This window comes from Cupressus sempervirens, chromosome 2 (assembly GCF_028749045.1).
Source record: "Cupressus sempervirens isolate cs-2001-9-10 chromosome 2, ASM2874904v1, whole genome shotgun sequence".
Taxonomy (NCBI): Eukaryota; Viridiplantae; Streptophyta; class Pinopsida; order Cupressales; family Cupressaceae; genus Cupressus; species Cupressus sempervirens.
This window is the reverse complement of record NC_143119.1, coordinates 201,285,422-201,296,341: the sequence shown is the minus strand read 5'-3', so window position 1 is coordinate 201,296,341 and position 10,920 is coordinate 201,285,422.

Here is a 10,920-nt window from a genome sequence, read left to right as displayed (position 1 = left end):
TTAAGTTGAAGTGTTTCATTCCAAACACTACACTTCTCAACAAACCATTAATGTTAAGACCTCGGTAAAAAATCTTAAATCTTTGCAAATATTAGAAACATGATTATTTATAATAACATATTTAATAATTAAAAATACAAAATATCTAAATATGAAAAATTATAAATATTTAAATATACAAGATTATAAGTATCTAAATATACAAAATTATAAGAATTAAAATATACAAAATACTAAGTATGACTGGATAAGGAAACTTAAAAATTGTTTTAAAAAAGATTCCAACAACCTAGGCAAGCTAGTATCCTAGAAAATTGCATAGATGTATATTTCTAGAACAAAGTACATGACATAGTTGCCAAAACACATGACAAACCATAGTATTAAATAAAGGCAAGAATTTGGTAATGAAAGGACTAGAATAAGATCATCTGAGTTAATGATACAATGGAGCAGATGAGTTATTTATAGTACTATTAAATTATTATGTAGATATTATTTAAGGATAATATTATTATAATGTATTTAACATATTAAATATAATTATTTTGTATTATATTTTTATTATTATTCAATTGCAATTATTAGTAAAATATATTATAATTTAAATTTAAATAATTATATTATATTTTTATTTTAAAAAATATATCACATAAAACTCTTTAAAATCAACTAAAAGTTAGAAACATTGAAATTTGTTAAAAACAATTAAAATATCCTAGGTGACCACTAATTCGACAATTGTCTTCCGATTGTATATTAATGTTGATGTGATATGTCTTGGTGATAGTTATTGAATGCAAATGCATTAAATAAACCATTAAACTTTCTACCTATCTCCTTATCTGTAGTCAAGAACCATTTACATTTAATATTCGAAACAATTTGAACTCTAACTGAACTTACCAAATTATTATATTTTTTTACTTGATGTGCAAATGCCTTCCCACCACATATTCTAAAATCTATTTGGAGGGGAAAGAAATACCTTTCGAAAAACAAAAACAAAAACAATTCTTGAATAGAATGATCAATGGCCGTATATTATTATCAAAGTGCATGATTTAGGTTGTCTACAAGGAATATTGTAGAGTTAGATTTGTGAGTCTTTAACATGGCATTGGAAGGAACAAGGCCACACCTCCAAGCCATCAATGGGGAGGGAGGCAGTGGGGTTGCTAATGTACGCTAAAAAATGTCATGAAATTAACCTCTCTTTGAGAAATCATAAATGTGGTCGCTAGGGTTCATAGAGACAAACTGAATGGTGTTAAAGAGGATAGGTGACACATAGTAATGTGCAAATGCCCACCTTTAGGGCTTGTTTGCTAATAGGAATTGGTTTGGAATTAGAATAGTCAAATACTGGAATGTATCAATTCAATGTTTGTTTGTAAATTGTTAAAATTGAATAAGAATGAATATATGCTAATATTAGCCCAAAATGGGCATGGTGCTTTTCCCTCTTAATAGGTGGAATAAGAAATGAATTCCTATTACGCCTTTTTCATAAACTTGATTTAATGCACTGTCACGTCTGCTCATAACCATTTGGAGGGAAAGATGTGTTTCAAGACATAATGGTGGCCATTTTTTTTTGTTAATCTCAGCAGATGAAGGAGGGCATTATTGTGAGCTACCAAAGACATCCTATGTACCATTCAAGGTTTGAAGACTATTTTTTTCTGTAAGTCTCGGCCAATGATGATAGGCAACACCAAAACCACCATCTCCATAGATTCTCTTGTTCACATTTATTCTTTTGATCTTGAGTGTTCCCTACAAGCATAGATTATTTATTGGTGACTATTTCAAAATAATTTTCTAGATATGAGTAGCTATAGAATGGAATGTTCTATGGATTTTATATCTTCATTATATTTTAAACTCTATGATTTATAATGGTTATTTCAAATTAAAAAATTTATTAAAATTACAAAAAAATACTTATTCCAATTCCTATTTCAATTGTTCCAACCAAACATAGAAGATGCATCTTCTTCTAGGTCAATCAAACAAGTCTAAATGCTATTCTAGAAGTTATTTTAAGAATGTACTAATTTCAGAAGAGAGCTTATTCTAGCATAGTTGATTTCCTCATTCAATAATTCTCGCAACCAAACAAGCCCTCAACAACACTAACAAAACCTCATTCACAAGGGAGATTCAGTGGAGAGTTATGATTTGCATAGTTTTGTTATAGACTAGAAGGAATGGTGTGACCAACTCAAGAGCATGAGGATATATTTTCGCTTTGAAGAAAGAGTGGAAAAGTGGTCTCTCATTTCCTATCATTTTACTTATTAAATAAGAAAAAAGGGAATGTTCACTTGAGTGTATATTTCACACAGAATGATGGATTCTATTCTAGTTCTAATGTCAGTCTATCATTTAGAAGAGATGTTTAATACACTTTGACTTTAAATACAATATAGAGAGAAAACTTCAAGAAAAATAGGATTAAAATGACTCTTTCAATGGCTCTCTTTTTATTTGTAGAAGCATTGCCAATGACCACTATTGGGTTCTCAGTCTTAATTCTATTTTTATTAGTTTTATTATGGTAGGTATTAAAGAGAGAAAAGGCAAAGAGAATGCAAATAGATTACCATTACCATTGCTTCCTAGTCCATCGTCATGACCTGTGATAGGAAATTTCCATTAGCTAGGAGAACATCTCTTCTATTCTCTAGAAAAGATCACAAAGACTAAGCTTTGTTCTTGCCCTAGTTGTTTCCTCTTCATAAATGGATAAGGAGATATTAACAACACGTGATTTTTTATGTTTTGTATCTAGGATGATCTGATATATTTATCCTCTATGTCTCATGTGCTTCCTGGAACTAGGAGATGTAGTGACAACTAACTCTCCTCCCTTCTTTGGAGTAGCAAGAGTAGCAGGTTTATTTGGAGCTAGTTTCTTGACATTTTAGGTTTAGTGGAAGCTCATCAACAACATGCCCACATCGCTAAATATTTCCAAGAATATTTCAATTGGTGGAGAATCAAAGGAACTTTTTAGAAACTATATAGATTTTTTTATTTTAAAGATTTTTTTGAGCGAAAAAATAATAATATCCTTGAAAAATTAAGATCAACCAATTAGAAAAGAAGAATTAGAGATTAAAAATTATTTTAAAAATAAATGTATTCTCTAACTTTTGAAATTCTGTACTTAATGTTAGAAACACTTTAGAATAACTCAGAAGGGGGGGGGGGGGGGTGAATTAGTTATTCAAGGTCCAAATGTCCTATTCAAACTTTTCACTGAGTATAGTGAGCCCATTCAACCATTGATTCATCCAAGCTTTAACAATTCTAACCAGCAAGTTTTTGTAAATCAACATGCAAATATAACACACAAGATATCAACATATAATACAGTGATTTACATGGTAACCCAATTTGGGAAAAACCACCAATAACATGCTACTCAATTGTCACTCTTCTGAAGTGATGCCCTATGAAAGGCCTGCCCTATTAAAGGCTTACAACAGACTATTAGATGTGACCTTGTTAAAGGATTTAACCACCCTATTAGAAGTGGGCCTGGTTAGAGAACTTTAGAAAATTCACTTGGAATGCCACCTTGTTAAAAGATTTATAAATGGTTATTAAACCAACCTAAGTCCATAGGATTTTTCATATCTAATACAATTGCTAGAGAGTATTAGAAAATCTTTGACCTGACTACAACATACAACTTAACTTGTAGATCTCAGATTACTTGTCAGCTCATACCATTATCTGGCTTTCAATCTCTGCAACTTTGACAACTTGGCCTCCTATCAAGCTTAGTCTCCTTGAGTCTTCATGCTTAATGTACCAGTGCAATCATCTCTTTCTGACCACTTGTAGAAGAAGAGTCTCTATAATCTTCCTTCTCCTAGATGTCTTCTCCTTGACACCCTTCAAATCACTTCACAATTTGGCTCTTTGGTGCCAACAACATCAGCAACGAGTGAAAGCACAGATCTATGTCACCATTTGTGATACAAAAACCTATTTTGGTCATAATCTCATTTCTCTATCAAAACTCAATTTTTTTCAAAAACTAAAAATACCCTTTTATATATCTCACATTCAATATCATCATTATATAAATTTTTGAGTGTTTTGATTAGCTATAATATGTTATAATCTCAAAATATTATAAGTCGATATTTCAACATTTCAGAAGATTCTCTCTCAAAAAATGAAAAAAATTAGTAAATCGTATCAAACAAATAAAAAAATTATATTTATCACTAGAGGAGAGAATCCTCTTCATGAATATGTAATTTTTTTTCAAGAAGGTACAAATTTGATAGGGAAGTTTTGACAGGAGGAAAAAATTGTTGGATTCTAACAAGGTCAAACTTGAGTACTTATAACAAAGAAAATATATATCAAAAATAATTATTTCTTTTTTTGTTCACTAGCTATACATGTCATCTATAAAATATTTTCAAATCAGAATAAAAAAAGATGATTTGCACATGCTTGTTTGATGGAAACTACATCCTATATTTTTTATAGTTAAAAACGTGACTTCAAAATAAAATAAAATGAATAAATTCTTTGTCAAAAAATTTAAAAAAATTATAGGCATAAAATTCATACAATTCTACACATTTCATCAGTTTACATCATCTTCATATTTTAAATTCAAATACCATTTTTTTTTTCATTAATGTTGAACTGTCACATTATGATATCACATTTCTTTATAAAAGGTGACACAAGTTTGTGCTTTTACCCCAACAACATTTGCTTCTTGGTCTGACTCCTTAAATGGAAGTCTTGGAGTTCTTTTATTACTCTATTCTTGCATTCTTTAATTTCAATTTGTATGGATTAGGTTGGATTCATTGCATCTAACCCATATTTTTTTTCCTCTAGAAACTTCTTGAATAATCCTCTTGAATTTGCCTAAACCTGGTTTACATAGAATTCTATGCCACCAGCTCATCATCCTTATCTTCCAACTAGTTCATAAAATTTAAGACAACAAGTTTGTCAACTCAGATTTGGCAAATCTTCGTTATTTAAAATAATACACAGCTTGGCAATATTGAAGTACTAGTGCTTGGCACATAATATGTTACTTGGCATCAATAGTTTTTTTCTTGATGCTCGACACTTGAAGATTACCCGGCACACACTAGAATTTCCTATTACATAGCTCCAATTGAGAAGTTTCTTGGATTCAACTAACTTGGTCAACACCCACTAATGATCTTAGTTTATGCTTTGTAGTCAACCTTATTACAACTTATTCGTCCAATGTTTCTAAGTGTGACCAACTTCTGTATCTTTGGGTATGTTATCAATACATCATTTAACCATTGTCTTAATTGATCCTTGCACTTCATTACAATATCATAAGTCAACCTTTTCCTTAGGTATGCTTGTTACATCTTGTTGATCAAATCCTCTTCATCAATAAACTAAGTTATAGTACTTGGATCTTATAAGCAAATGTCATTCCTACAAATAGTAGGTTTGACATCAATGATGAAACAATGATTGAAAACATTTTTCTAATAACAAAATTTCTTCTTTGCAAAAATATCCCTCTTTGATCTTCAACAATTAGCTTTTCAATCATATTTCCAACGCTTAAAGTCATAAAAATTAATTGAAGAGAGCAATTGATAACAATAGTTCCCTGCCTATTTGACTAATAATACATAATTGGATTTTTTTTGAAAATTTGCTAATGGTAGAATTTTAGTAGCCTATAAAACACATTCTAATATGAAATGTATATAATGACTAAGAATAAATATTAAAAAATGAAATACGAAAAAATAGTTTTCTTCATGGTCTTCTCTAGTTTATATAAAATAAAATGGTTGTTAAGAAGCATGAATAATTAAATATATTTAAAAATTATTCAAAGTGGACAACTCGCCACTCATATTCTTTAGTGAAAGATTGATTTGTAATTATGATAAAAATGTTTGTTACAAGATAAAAGAAATAATAAATTATTTAAATATATTAAATTATATTATATATAGATTATATAATAATATATTTTTAAATTTTACAATTTATTTATTATATATATATATATTACAAGTAATATAATAAATATCTTCTAGTATGTAACTATGGTATATTATAATATTGTTAAAAATATAGCAATAATATACATATTGTGATATAATTGCTAATAGGTTTATTTAATGAATATAATTTTATTTATTACTAGTTTTATAGTAAAATATACCAGCACTTGCACCATAGAAGGTGCAAGAGAATAGTCGATAAGCAATTTTGTACATATTTTGACTTAACTACCTATATGCTCAAAAGTGTAAAATTGAACAAATTATCCAGGTAATTCTTACTGTGTGTATCATTTACCCTGATCAAAGAGTTTTCTTGGCTCATGTAGTCATGGCATGAAAAATATGAGTTTCCCAATAGATGGGTTACTCTTGCACACATTCTTGTCATGGAAGATGAACCTAATAACTCAAGAAATAAGAAGAGGAAAGGTATCTCAACATGCTTGACTAGTAAAAATTCTAGGGAAAACCACCATGCACCATCTTGCTTCTAAAATTTGTAGGGACCATCAAGTGTGTTGTCTTTCAATATGACATTGAAGGATGCCTCGAAGAAAAAGACTTCTTCTCTCCCTTGCCATTTTTCATGGTTGTATTGAGGCAAGAGTGATTTTCCTTTGAAAGGTTCAACACTCTTTACTTTGTTCATATCAAGAAGTGACAAACTATTGGGTTCAAAAAGAATCTGTTCATAACATAATCCCAAGCATCCTTTCATCTTATGTAGTTGCCTACTTGATGGTTTAATATTTTAAGAACTATTGAGTCTATTTACCATCTAGGGTGGCAGATTAATGCATACAAACAATAGACAAGAACATGTAACAATAGTACTCCTTTTATTATTCACATATATGTCGAAGGGATTACATAGTACTTTCAATGATGATTAAAATGATCTCGGATGGTGTACATATACTTCTCGAAGAACCTTCTCGAAGGGGTTCGTTGACTACATAAGAATTACCGAAGAGGTCCATTGATTACACAACAATTACCAACTACATGCTAATCTACTTGTCATCTATTTTTATAATTTTACTAACAACAGAGTGAACCATTCCCACATGTTGCTATTCAATCTTGGACATAGAACTACCTTTCATCCTTGCTGGCTTATGATTTGATAGAATTTTAACAACCTCTTAAAAGATGAGAATACCTAAGAGTTAGCTAGAAACCATAATGTGTACTTGTTGTGGTCCCACAACACATGCCCCATTCTTTACTAGGAATGGGGATCCCCTACTTTTTTTGAATCTTCAAACTCACAAATCGAGGATCCAAAGAAATGTTACAGAGTCAAAAAATAAAAAACACCAAGTCAATTTTTTTTTAAAAATGAAAAATAATAGAAAAAGTCAAAAAAAAAAAAATGAAAAAATAAGAAAAGACCAAAAATTTTAAAATTGAAAAAAGTCATAAAATATTTATAAATTCAAAAGTCACAAAAAAAAAATCAAGTGCGCACTACATGTAACACCGACGCGCGTGCTACCTATGAGGTTCACACCATGCATCCCATGGGTGGGTGGGGCTATAAAGCCCCCAACCCCCATGCAAACACTTCACCTATTTTCTTTTCATTTTCATTTTGGAAACACCAGAACTCTTGCATGCGATGACTGGGCTCCACACTTGTAAAAGGTGCAAGTGTAACTTTCACTGTACATGCTTCACTATGTCGCACGCTGCGTATAAACCCTCATTTTCACCTCCCTTATTCACAATGCATACTGCATGTGTTTTTCACATAGCACCAAGTGTTGCCTTTGCCATAAGCCATAGTCATTCCACACAACACCATGTACCGCTTGCGCATCCACCTCCCATGTGCCTCACACTACCGCACAGTCTGCATTCCACCATGTTGAGCCCAATGCCACTGCAAGCACACTCATGTACTACATATCCATTTTCTCTTTGTGTAATTCATCCACCCCACTATGCACCATGCACACCACCTTTCATTTTGCACTGCACTGCTTGCTCACTTTGCACTCCACTACGCTCACCGCCACACACACTCACCATACATCCATGTTACTGGACAAGTATCAACATGTCACGCATGCCACCATGCGCCCTCACACCCTATCTACCTTTAAAACCAAAAAAAACCCTAAAATTTTTACAATTAAAAATTTAAAAATATTAGAAAATAAATAAATAAATAATAAAAATAAATAAAAGGACCCACCATTTTTAGTTTTTTTACTTTTTATCAATAGTCAATTAAATATTGATTAAGTTCTTTTCATCCTTTTAGGTTCTCACTATTTTGAGCAAATAAATTTTTTTCCTTGTGTTGTGCAAGTATTATGGCAGCCACTTCTAGAGAGAAAATGGCACCCAAGCCCATTATATTCAAATTCCAAGGTGTGCCATCAAAGTCAAAATTTCAGGACAATCATGTAGAAATTAGGGACACCAACTTGGGGTACATAGACTTGAGAGAGTTCCTTAGAATTTGCAACAAACCCACTGAAAGATTTGCACTAGTATCCTCATTGATTTTTTCTAGGTTGGTGAGTGTAGCTTCACATCTAGTATCAATATAGTCAGCCAAATTGATTATGACACTAGCACAACACTTTGTCCCTAAGGAGAGAGTGGTTAAGAGTGTGAAAAGAGAAGTGATCCTTGATCTCTAACCCAATAAAATTGAAAGGGTCTTCCACCTCCCAAGGTAAAATCACTTCATCAGACTCTCCTATGAAGCAACAGAGAAGTGGTACAAGAAACACTAGAAAGAGGCAATGGAAATCATTCAATCCTCCTACTTCATTGAGAAGATTCCTTTGGGTAGGATCACATTGAAGGTAGACTTGAATAGGGGATACATGAAGGAAGATATTGGATATTCCATCATTCTTTTGAGCAGAGTCATGTTGGCCACCTTAGCACCTTCACGGTCAACTTCATTGAGACAATCAAGATGGCCAGGATGTTGCTGGATTCGACAACCACACTAAATGAGAACTTGTTTGAGCAATTGGGAGTAGTTAAGGAGAAGAAGAAGTTCTATATGACTTCTTACATGGTGTATCTGCTTGCAAAAAGGGTGAAAAACTACCCCAGTTTGTATAAGAGAGGTAATATGCAAGATCCTAATGCCTGGCCCTACATCCACTACCCTCAACTAGTAAGGAAGAGGCTCTCGACTCAAAGAAAGGAGTATAGAATCATGAATGACACATTCATTTTTGTGATCATTTGAATCATTGAAGGAGTTTATGCAAAGAGGTTATCTGATGAGGCAAAAGCACAGATAATAGCTCTTGGGGCCTACTTCATCCAATTCAAGACATTCACATATTTGCGGGTAGCTAGTGCCACTGTCAACCCCAAGAAGCTCCCTATATATCCAAGTGACAAACTAGTGTTATTAGACATTGTCTAGTAGATTGAGTTTGCATATGAGAGGGTGAAGAGACAGAGAAGACCCTATTGGGCATGACCCTTGGTTATTGGACCATGTCAGGTAAAATGGAAGCAAGATATTCTTTCTTTTGAGTGGGAATGAGAGAATTATCCCCTCAAAGAGTACAACTCCCCTAGGCTCTATTTTGATAATATTGAGAGAGTGGAGAATTTTGTCGACAAGGAGTTCCATCATGAAGATGTCATAGAAGATCATTGGATGAATGCCACAAATGACTATGATGTTCACATAAGGGACTATTGTAGAATAAATCTGTATCTTGTAGAGAAGGCTCTTAAGCTTAAAATTCTAGAGGAAATAAGGCAATAGGATTCACGAGATCTGTTGTACTCCCTATTCAACTTGAACAAAATAGGAGAGAGGCCTATTATGAATGTCGATGTTGACAGGGAGGAGGGTGATGATATTAATGATTGGGTGAGGCATGTTGTTAGAATGATAAAGGATTGGATCAAGAAGCCTTTTCAAGCTTATCCAATACCCAACACTGTAATCTTTCACACTCAAGCCCGCCTTGAGAAAGGTAGAGGGAGGAAAATTACAATTCCTACCTTTGTGGCCCAATCTCTCATTAGGCTAGAGACAATATGCCAACTTGACCACCCATTTGGATAATATAATCCTCTAGAGAGGAAGGGAAAGAACAAGAGAAAGAGGACCTCCCCCCAAAGGATTCAAATAGAGTAGGGTGAAGCCCAAGTACCTCCCTAGCAATAGGAATAGAGTGTACAAGGGTTCGAGGATACTGGTGCTTCCCAAGTCTAGGATGGCCCTCAATTGCCTCCCTTTGTGCCCAACCAATCCAAAGAGGGAGAGAGTCAAAAAGTTTCCATTCCTCCTTCTCAAGAAGAGCCATCATCCCCTTTTGCCTCCATAAAACAAAAGAGGATTAAAATTTGAATGAAAAAAAGGAAAAGGGTGACTAGGAGAATGGTGCCTTTTCTATCTATTCTTGAGACCATTATGGAAGGGAAAGAAGAGGAAGAAGAGGAGATAGATGAAGAAGAGAAATACCTTCGCAGAAAAGAACCTAGCTAGCCAAAGCCACCGAGCAAGAAAGGAGAAGTACCTCTGGCATATTTCCATCCACCCCAATAGGACCCTTGGAATTTTCTTCTTTAAAAGATGAAGTACAACAATGGGTGGATGAGCAAGGTGAAGAAGGTGATGTTTTTTTCAAAATGTCAAATTTTTATTTTATGCCTATTGGTACATAACTAGTTGGGGATAAGATCAGGGATACCCCTACAAGTGGACCTCAACAAGAAGATTGGATGCAGATGCCACTAGATTCACATAGTACTAATCTTACTCCCCCACCTCCACCACAAGCCACAGTGGTAGATAAGGGCTCAGTTACTCCTCCGCCCCAAGGTTTAGAAGAGGAATAGGTTTAGAAGGAACCATCACCAGGGG